Source organism: Phaenicophaeus curvirostris, chromosome 4, assembly GCF_032191515.1.
Source record: "Phaenicophaeus curvirostris isolate KB17595 chromosome 4, BPBGC_Pcur_1.0, whole genome shotgun sequence".
Taxonomy (NCBI): Eukaryota; Metazoa; Chordata; class Aves; order Cuculiformes; family Cuculidae; genus Phaenicophaeus; species Phaenicophaeus curvirostris.
In genome coordinates, this window is record NC_091395.1 from 72,532,242 (window position 1) to 72,542,472 (window position 10,231).

A 10,231-nucleotide genomic window follows, 5' to 3' on the forward strand; every position below is an offset into this window, starting at 1 on the left:
CTGCAATCAAAGTAAGTTTATATGCCCTTAAGATTTTGTAAGTTCATGCATTTTAAAGGCAGAGGAGATCAGTTTGTTTGATCTCCGGTGCAAAACAAACTGTTGAATATCACTCTGCTTTGTTCATCAAGCCCAGCAACTTGTTGGCTTATGAACACCTCAGTCTGAAGATCTGGAGATAGGATTCCATTTGTCTCACTTGCTTCTTGGTTTCCCTAGTTTTTTTTTACCCTTCCTGTAAAAAAAAAGTCACTACTGTAAATCCCCATCCCCATGCTTCTCCCATGGTCAATATTTATCTCCCAGCATCAGGTGCATTTCCTGGAGAAACCAGAGTTCCTATTAGCCCCGCTGTCCTCTCGCCTTGCTGGCTTCATATAGAAACTCAGCAAAAAAGACCTCTAGAAATGCAAATAAAAAAGCTAGATGTTAATGTGATGGAAAGCAATCCCCAGATAAAGTTTGCCACATGCCTGTGATGCCGAACGGCACCTACACTCAACGTTATTCCTGCCCTCAGAGGTACCTGTGCTTCACTTATCTAAACTGCTGCTGTTAATCAATACGAAATGACATTGGCTGTAGCACTTATAAAAGATGCAGCTTGCCTGGAGGATGCCCTGGTCAGGGCTGAGCTGTGAAAGACGAATTTCTGTCCCATAGCTACAGTGGGGAGCGTGGGAGCATGGGAGGGAGGAGAGGAGGCACAGGGGGAATGGAACCAGCTCCTGCCAGTCACCCCAAATCCACATGTCAGTCTTTCGATGGACCCACTCCTCGACAGACAGCGACAGCGAAGAGCTTCACTGCAGTGAAAACCCACAGAAAAGCTTCACTCTGACGTTCAACATATGTTTTTATTTGGAAAGGAAACACTTAAGGATGCATTAATATAACTTATAACCCGAGATCTGTAGAGTAGGTATGTTAAATATACAGAGAATATAAGACTGCTGGATTGCCTGCATGCGAAGGGGTCCCCAGTGTGGGGCAGTGCAGTCTTTTAGGCCTCTCTAAGGGATGCTTCTCCGCCTTGACTTCTCCCCACAGATTCCAGAAAACAACCACAGTCCTTTTGGGGTCATTTTAACCCAAGGCTGGATTTGCCATGGGCTTTTCTCTCCCCCAGCCTTGTGGCTGGGTCTGTCCTTTGATTTCTACACAGCCCAATGGGTACCCACAGGAAGAAAGGACAAGGGGTCTGGGACCACCTGCAGGCTCCTTCCCAGTGAGGGAAGATCAGGGATGGGAGCGTACTCAGCATTGCTGGTGACAGCAGCAATATAAGAGATTTTTTTTCCCGATTATTTGCATTTTACAAATAAAAAAGGAAGAGAAACAAGAATGGAAAAGAAAGGAGAAAGGAAACCTAGCTTGCATTCCAAATTTGAAAGTTTTAATGACTCACTTTTAGTCCAAATGGTTAAAATCATGTTTAAGTTTTGGGAAAAGAAGAAAACTTAGGAATTTATGAAACCTTTAAAATACACTATTAAAGGAAGGTGGTATAGGGGAAGGAAAAGTGTTGCCTTGATGGAGCAAAAGGGATGGAGAAGAAAGGAGCTGGTGGCTGCCCTGCATGGCTCTGTCCCTGCCCTGGCACCCCAGAGAACACCTCATGTGCTTTAAGATCACAAGATATCGAGAACAAAGAGTGTGTGTTCTCTTTTTTACTCTCTAGTTCCCTGCCTTTTGGGGCTCCCAAAGCTGTTCAGTGTTTTTAGGGCAGGTTAGAAACTGCTTGTTAAATCACACGTAATGTGGCTCCAGGAGGATGATGCTTTCAGAAAAGTAGCAAAAATTATCATTCCTGTAAAAAAAAAAATTAAGAAGCAGTGAGCACTGGACAGGGATATTCCTTGCAATTCTTTACTATCCATCTCCTTGCCCTTGCTTTGGGACTCTTTGAGCAGAGAGCACTGTGGGTGTTTGCACAGCCCTTCACACGGGAATATGAAATAGTAGTGGGATGCTGAAGTAAAGGATGGGGAATGAGGAAGAGGCTGTGATGAACACAGCATTATTTTGGCTCCCAACATACAGGGTGGAGCAAGACTCACTGTGCTAGACCTTGGACTGACATGGTAAAAGAAAAATGATGGGTTTTACCATTAAAATTTACAATCAGAGCTTTAAGCAAACAAGTAGCTTTTGGAGATTGGGTCATTTCTGCAGCTGACTTTCTTCATGACCCTCAGGAGCTTCAAGCCAGGAGTCGGGAAGAGCGGACCCCCACCCAGCCCTTGGCACCAGTCTGGACACTGCCACACAGGTGACTACTGGATGTCCACTGGCTGGGGACTGGGTTGCTGCCACCTCCTTGTTTTGAGCTTGATCTTCTGTAGCCCTGCTCAGTCCCTACCTGCCTGGCAAAGCACCAGCATCCAGCTCCTGGGAGTTCCTTGCCTCCGCTTCTCTTGGGTGCCCGCGGGGATTAGCTGGCATATGCTCCCTAAACCCATCATATGCCTTTCAATAGTCCTAATTGTCACCTTTAAGATAATTACAGACTGGAGAGAGAGGATGGAAAGAGCCCTGTGGATTTGCACCATGGGTTAGGTGCACCGTTGTGTACCATATGGGAGATGTGCTGCTTAGAAGTGTTTTTCCTGCCTGGGAGAGTGGTTTACATGTGACAAGGAGGGAAGGACCACAAGTCCCCACTCCCCATTGCTGGAGCAGCCAGGGAGAGAGGTCCCCTGCTGCTTTGCTCCACCTTCAGAGGTGAGATCATCCCTCAGCACCAGGCTTGGCAGACGCTGGCTTTTGCCGTGGGATTTAAGCCACAGCTTTTTTCCTCCTTCCTGAGTCCACGCAGAAGGTAACACCCTCCTGAAACGAACAGGATGCTGAAAACCTAACTCATAGTGGGGCAAGGAGGACCCAGGACCCCACTTGTCCAGAGCGGGGGGCATCACCTTCACCCAGCCCAGCACTGTCCTTAGTTTTTAATGGCTATAAATTAGAGAGGAGAAGATTTAGACTGGACATAAGGAGGAAAGCAATGATGATTGTGAGGACTGGAACAGGTTGCCCAGTGAAGCTGTAGCTGCCCCCTCCCTGGAGGTGTTCAAGGCCAGGTTGGATGGGGCTTTGAGCAACCTAATCCAGTGGGAGGTGTCCCTGCCCATGGCAGGGGGCTTGGAACTGGATGATCTTTAAGGTCCCTTCTAACTCAAACCAGTCTATGATTCTGTTACTGAGGTAGACCAAGCTTGGGGTTTTTTAGGGTATTATGGTATGTCCTGGTCCCTCACTGGCTATCCATCCTCCATCAGCAGAGAAATAATTTTTCTGTTGTTAAAGGGAGATTTCTCGGCCCCTCTCATAGCCTGGAGTAATTAAATATTGAGTGAGAGGAGCATGGAAACTGCTTTTCTCCAGTTTGCATTTTTTTTGCAATTATTTTGTTGAAGCTCTAGGGGAGGAAAGTAAAAAGAACAGGCTAGCTACAGAAATAACACAAGCTACAGGGTTCTGCCTTGCTGCAGAGGATCTGGGACAGTGCTGAGGTCTCCTTTCAGGGCACAGATCTTCCGCAGGGCTAACAGCAAACACCAGGTCTCTCTTTTAAAAGTGCTGCAGCCTCTTGTAGTCTAATGAAGTGTATTTTCAGCACCCAAAGTTAGAGCACCCAAGTTAACCCCTACAGATTCTCATGCCCAAGGCACCATTGTGATTTGCTAGCCAGGCTATCGCTTTGCCATGGTGTAGGATTTCCCTCCTTAAGAAAAGGCCTTGGGGGTGCTGGTGGATGAGAAGCTCAACATGAGCCAGCAGTGTCTGCTTACAGCCCAGAAAACCAACTGTATCCTGGGCTGCATCAGAAGAAGTCTAATCAGCAGGCTGAGGGAGGTAATCCTGCCTGTCTGCTCTCATGAGACGTCACCTGGCATTGTTCTAGAGTCCTCAACACAGGAAAGACAGAGATATATTGGAATGATTCCAGTGGAGGGCCACGAAGGCCATCAGAGGGCTGGAGCACCTCCCATATGAGGACAGGCTGAGATAATTGAGCTCGTTCAGCCTGGAGAAGAGAAGATTCCAGAAAGACCTTATAGCAAACTTCCAGTACTTAAAGGAAGCCTACAAGAAAGCAGGGTTGGGGCTCTTTATCAAGGAGTGTGGTGATAGGATGAGGGGTAAAGATTTTAAGCTGAAAGAGGGGAGATTTAGATCGGCTATTAGAAAGAAACTTTTTCCTGGGAGGGTGGTGAAGCACTGGAACAGGTTGCCCAGAGAAACCATGGATGCCCCAAGATCAGGTTGGATGAGGCTTTGAGCAATCTGCTTTAGCAGAAGGTTTCCCTGCAGATGGTAAAGGGGTTGGAACTAGATGATCTATAAAGTCCCTTCCAACCCAAACCATTCTATGATTCTATGGTTCTAAGGTACTACTCATGAGTGGTTAATTCATCTCCTTCTGATGGGTGGGACCAGCTTAGTGCCTGAGTGACAATGGTGGAGCATGATGCTGTAGCTGGAGGGCTTTGAGATGGGAAACTCCCAATTTCTCACGTATTTCCTCCCCAAATGAGAAAAACAACCCGACCCCCCCCCGTTTTTCTCAAGATCTTCTCCAGTCTAGTGTGTCAGCATGAAATCCAGCAGGGGGTTCTTTCCCTTGCATTTGCAGTAGCAACTTTATCATGGAAGCATTTTAAAATGAAGACAAGATTTCATCTAAATACAAGAAATCTTTCAAGTTCGTTGTGCTGATTGTAGGATGCCTCATGGCTGGTGCAGTTCAGAGGGTCAGGTTGGTTTCTTACAGGCATCGAACCCAGCAGTTAATAAAGGGGTGATGTGGGGCCCAGTACACTGAGAACACTATTTATTATAGCATTTAATCTTTAGAAACCATTTAACGGTACTTCCTCTAATTTGCTGCTCCTTTTTTTCACCTTTTATCTATGTTTTTAGAAATAATCACAGCAGAAAAAAAAGGGAAACGGCTCAAATATTAAAAATGTGGTGCGAGCTGGCCCTGGGGTGCAGGTGGAGGGGATGGGATGGGTCCTGCTGCTGCTACCCAGGAGAGTTTTGGGGACCCTCTCTACCCTCCTTGTCCAGACGTGCAGCTGTTAGATGTCAAACCCACCGCAATCCTGAGCCGAGCATCCCGAGGGGCTCCTCGAGGATGGGATATTCCCCTCATGACCTGCTGGCTTTGCACCAGCAGAGCTTCACATCCCAGCCTTTTCCTTCTCCCCTTCCCCCTCACCGTGACGTGACGCGTTGGCAGAGAAATAAAATAATCAGCTATTGCTTTATTACTTTCCACCCCTGCTTCCCTCACGGGCATCTGTATTTCTGCAAATGTTTTTAATATTTGCTAATAAAAGCAGCTCCAGTAATGACATGCTCCCTCCCCAAGACAAAATTCCCGGGGCTGGCGTTATCTAACAAACTGGTTTTGGCACAAGCACATCCCAGTTCCAGTTTCTGCCCATTCACGGGATTATCAGTCATCTCTGCAGCCAGCCCTCCTCTCTCATTCCTAGTTAATTGGTGTGAAATTGGAGCAAGTTCTCAGGTGATAATGTGTTTGCATTTACTGCTTCACTGAACCACCCTAGCCACTCAATCCCAGCTTCATTAAAGCCTCAATCTCAGCTTTTGCTCCTGGCTGTGAGCTTCAAACCCTATTTCCTGCGTGGCAGACACACAGCCTAACACATGTCATGAAGACAGCTTGAGCGGAGCTGCTGGGAACAAGCAAGGCTACTGCCCGGGTGCCTCTCTGGGAAAATCAAGTTCCCGATGGGAGAGATGCTCAGAGTCCCTGTGATGGCTTCATGCTGGGATGGTTGGCTCCCTGCACTTGGAAAAAAAAAAAATGCATATTTTGTGCCCTTTAATTATCTTTGATTAATGAATTAATTATTTATCTTTTTTTTTTTCTCCTGCAGCACTTTGAAGATGAAAAGCCTTCCTCTGAATTCTCTGATTAGTATTTAAAGACCCGAGCGAAATATTTGTAGGCAAAAAAAAAACCTAACCGAGGAATGCCTGTGTTCAAACATTCAATAGGACCTATTCACAGGATCAGATTCCAGGGTTATTATTAGCAATAAGGTTATCTTTGGCATAATCTTTTTATGCACAACATACTATTGGATTCCACCCTCACCTTTATTTTTTATTTTTTTTGCTCAAGCCCTGGGGGAAAAAGTATACAAATCAGCACTGGTTCAAGCCTTGCAAGTGTTTTTCGTGCAACTGGAGCTGAAATCTGGTGAGGTCTGTTATATCTAGGATATATATGATATATTTAGGACCATCTGTAAGGGGTTCTTTGTGCAAGATGCATGCCCTGGGATGCAGCCCGTGCTGGAGAAGTGTGTTTCCCCTGAGGAGCTCCAGCCCTGTGGACCCACCAGGCATTGGGGATGTATATGACACCCCATGGGGTGGCCCTTCAAACTGAAGATGGAAAGAGATGCCTTGAGCTGGTCCTACACCTACAGGTAGTGGAGGTGGCTCCCAGCATCTCCCCAGCATGTGAGCTTTCACAGGTCTGGACACAGGTCTGGAGTCAGACAGGTCTGGACGCAGCTGCGGAAAGCGAAGCGCTGCTAGCTGCACTGCCAGGCAAATCTCTCCTTTGGGGAGCTGAAAGCAGCTCTCTGCGTGGGCAGATGTACCTGGGGGTCACGCCTGTCCCAGGCTCCAGCCAGGGCGCAGAGACTCGAGCGGGGCTGGCTGGGCTGCAGGCTCCCAGGCATGGGTTGATCTGGACATGAAAGCAGCAAGCAGCTGCCACCTGCCTCTTAATTTTGTTGTATTTCTTGCTCTCATAAAGCTAAAGGTAGGAGTTGGGGTGTTGGTGGTGTTGTTGTTGGGGCTTTTTGGTGGTGGTTTTTTTTTCTCCAGTGGATAGTGGGTGTGATTTTTTTTCAAACATGCTCCCCTTCGGCACGTCTCCTCCAGCAACGTCAGCAAGAGCTGCGGGATGCCTTCACCGGAGCCCAGGAACACCTTCCTTTGAAAACCAACCCATGCATCTCCCCAAATTCAAGGGTGGGAGGAGATGAGGTCGTGCTCAGCAGCAGTCCTTCACCCCGAATGGCTTAGCTGCTGTGAGGGGTCCCCACATTACCCCAAAACCTGCTCTGAAAATCCGTCGGGATTGCTCATCTGTGGCCAAGATCCCCAGCAGACAGAGCCAAAATACATAGAGGCACATTAAAGGTTGGCTGCTGCGGCTTTGAAATGGCACGGCAATCCCTGTAGCCTAGTTTTTAGAGAAAGTACTTTGTAACTGGCTTTTCTCTTTGTGACTAAACACAGTTATTAGGCCCGGAGTGCATCATTAAACCTGTTATTAAAAGTAAACATGTTAAGGAGAACGTGCTGGTATGCAGCAAGCTCATCCAGGGTGCTGGACCCTCTGGAAAATTCATTAACATTTGTATTCAAAGTGAACTGTGTTAAGAACATATTGGAGTAATTCAGGGCCTTAGAGCTATTAAAATGACTGCCGTTAAAAATAAATATGTTAGGCAGAATATGTTGCATAATTAGAATTATTACAGTGTTTACCTTGATTATTTTTTTAGGCTGGCCTCTCCTTTAAGAGATTACTTGTATGTATATATAATATATATGTGTTTTATGTATATACACATACATGGTAATGTTTCTAACTATATGTATTTGGTTATCTATTGTGTTAAAATGACTCTGCAGGACAAATTTGACTTCCTCATTGCAGGATGAGACAGAGCCCTGGCTGGATGAAGTCTTGGATAAAACCATGGGGAAAAATAACAAATAAATCTTGGCTCTATGTAAGCGTTGTGGCCACAGTCCAGTGTCCACTGAGTTCAGAGAGAACCTTTCCTTGACTTTGTTGCAGTGGGTCAGACCTCAGGAATGTGCCTCCTGCTTTGATGGTTTCACCATTGGCAGGTCAGCTGGGAAAATCAGAAAAGCAGCAGCTTCACTCTCCGCGGGCTCTTCCCAGGCCAAGCCCCACCAGACTTCTGCAACTCGCCATAGCTTATGCTGTCTTGTTTTGACCCAGTCTACTGCAACTCACATGTCCCTGGGGAGGTGGTGTGGTGGGATCCTCATCCTGATATGGGGCTCTCCCCACCCAAAGCCCTAGGGGCTTTCTGTATGGGAAGGGATGCTCCCAGGGAAGAGTTTCTCCATGCAGTTTTGGACATAAACATGACTTCTGAGAACATATTCCTGCATGGGAATGGCCTCAATGCTGGATCACACAAGTGGGTCTGGTCCCTCATAACATATACACAATCTCTATAGTATGTGTGTCTGTGTGTATGTATAATAGAATCATAGAATAGTTTGGGTTGGAAGGGACTTTAAAGGTCGTTTAACCCACCCCTCCTGCAATAGGAAGGAACATCTTCAACTAGATCAAATTGCCCAGAGCCCCATCCAACTTAACTTTGAATGTTTCCAGGGATGGGGCATCCACCACCTCTCTGGGCAATCTGTTCCGCTCTTTTACTACTCTCATCATAAACAACTTCCTCCTTATACCTAGTCTGAAACTCATGCAGGGACCTCCCAGGGACTTGTGTGGGAACTGAGGGTTTCCTGAGGCTGGGACAGACAATCAAAAAGTTCTCAGCCCTTACCATACTGACCAAGACACTTTCTCTAGTAACTCCTCCAGGAGCTCCAATAACTTCAGCACCCAGCAGGACCAATGGAGGTAAGACTACAAAACAGGGAAGAAAAACCTATACTAAGGAGCCTTATGAAATGAGTATGACCCTTGAAGAGCAGCCTGCTGGAAGGGATTAGCTTTGTTCATTGGTTACAGTGAAGAAGAGATAAGAGGTCAGTTAAATTCGGCTGGGTGGTAGCACCAGCATCTTCCCCTCCAGATCTTCTCCTCCGGATGCTAAAGGGTCTGCATCTGTAGTGCCAAGAACATCCCAACCATGGGGCCACTCTGGATGTCCAGGGGGGTTTTCAGGCTGCCTACACCCTGCAGCCCTGTATGTGAATCACTTGTGGGGTTGTCCCAGCAGTGTGACCCCGTATGGGCATTTCTTAAGCTGGCACGACCTGAAACATCCATCAGCATAAGCGAGTTAAGCATCCACCCCTCGCTTTCTAGGAATAGGGTTTTTAATGTCAGTAGATGGCACTATTTCTTCTGTGATAAATTCAGGTTATTCCCATCACCGCTCTGAGCTGGACCTGTCAGGAGAAGCAACATGCTGAGGGCAACCTTCTTCCCAGGAGTCCCACAGCACCAGGAGCTGGTGCTGAGCTCCATGAGGGGCTGCAGCCGTCGGATGCCAGGAGCTGTGCGGAGGGTCTTCAAAGACTTGTCCTCCTGGAGTCTGACTTCTCATTGGGTTTGGTGCCTAACAGTGAGTGAGCAATTATCAGCCCAAACCTCAGGCAGCACTGCCAAAATACACAGTGCTGCTTGTTTTGTACTGGCTTTTTTTTGTAGGGTTGAAACTCAGCTTTTGTTGCTGATTCTCCAGGTGGAAAGGAAGAAGAATATGGCTTCTGTGCCCCTCCCTGCTCCCCTTCACCTGCACCCAGCTCCAGGTGACGCTGCTGTGATTGCTGTCCCTGGATGCTCTCAGATGGAGAGGTGACCACAGCCAGGGGACTCATTTGGACAAGTCTCAGGTGGGGAGCTCTCTACCTTTATAAGTCCTTTAAACTTCTAATATCAGTTGGAAACCCCTTTGCCCAGCCCTACACCTGCCCTTTGGAAACTACAGGACCCTGGGTCTGCTGCTTCCTGCGTGGTCCTTGCTTTCCTCAGCACTAGGACTGCTCCCATGGGTGCTGGCATGTGCCAGGGGGCTCCCATCCATTCTTGTGCTGCAGTGGTGGCTGCTGATGGACATCTAGGGGGTTACTTTCCATCTCACCGAAGCAAACGGCATCTCCAAGAGGTGCTACTGAGCGTAACTGCGTATTTAAATAATAAAACGAAACCCTGCTGGTGGGAGTACAGCTGCTATTACACTTATTATTTAATTGTGGCCATGTTTCAGAGCCCTAGGCGTGCACCTGGACCCCTCGTGCTAGGTGCTGTACAAACAGGACGGAGGAGAAGACTTTGGCGTTTAAAGGCACTGAGTCATTCCTTCGCCCTCTCATCTGAAACCTCAGCTTTGTCTAAAACCTTTAGGATTTTGTTTAATAGGTGCAGCTAATGGTGAGGTAATCGGGGAGCCTTTCGACACAAAACCGAGCGATCAGTGGGCTGGATGCCTTTTGA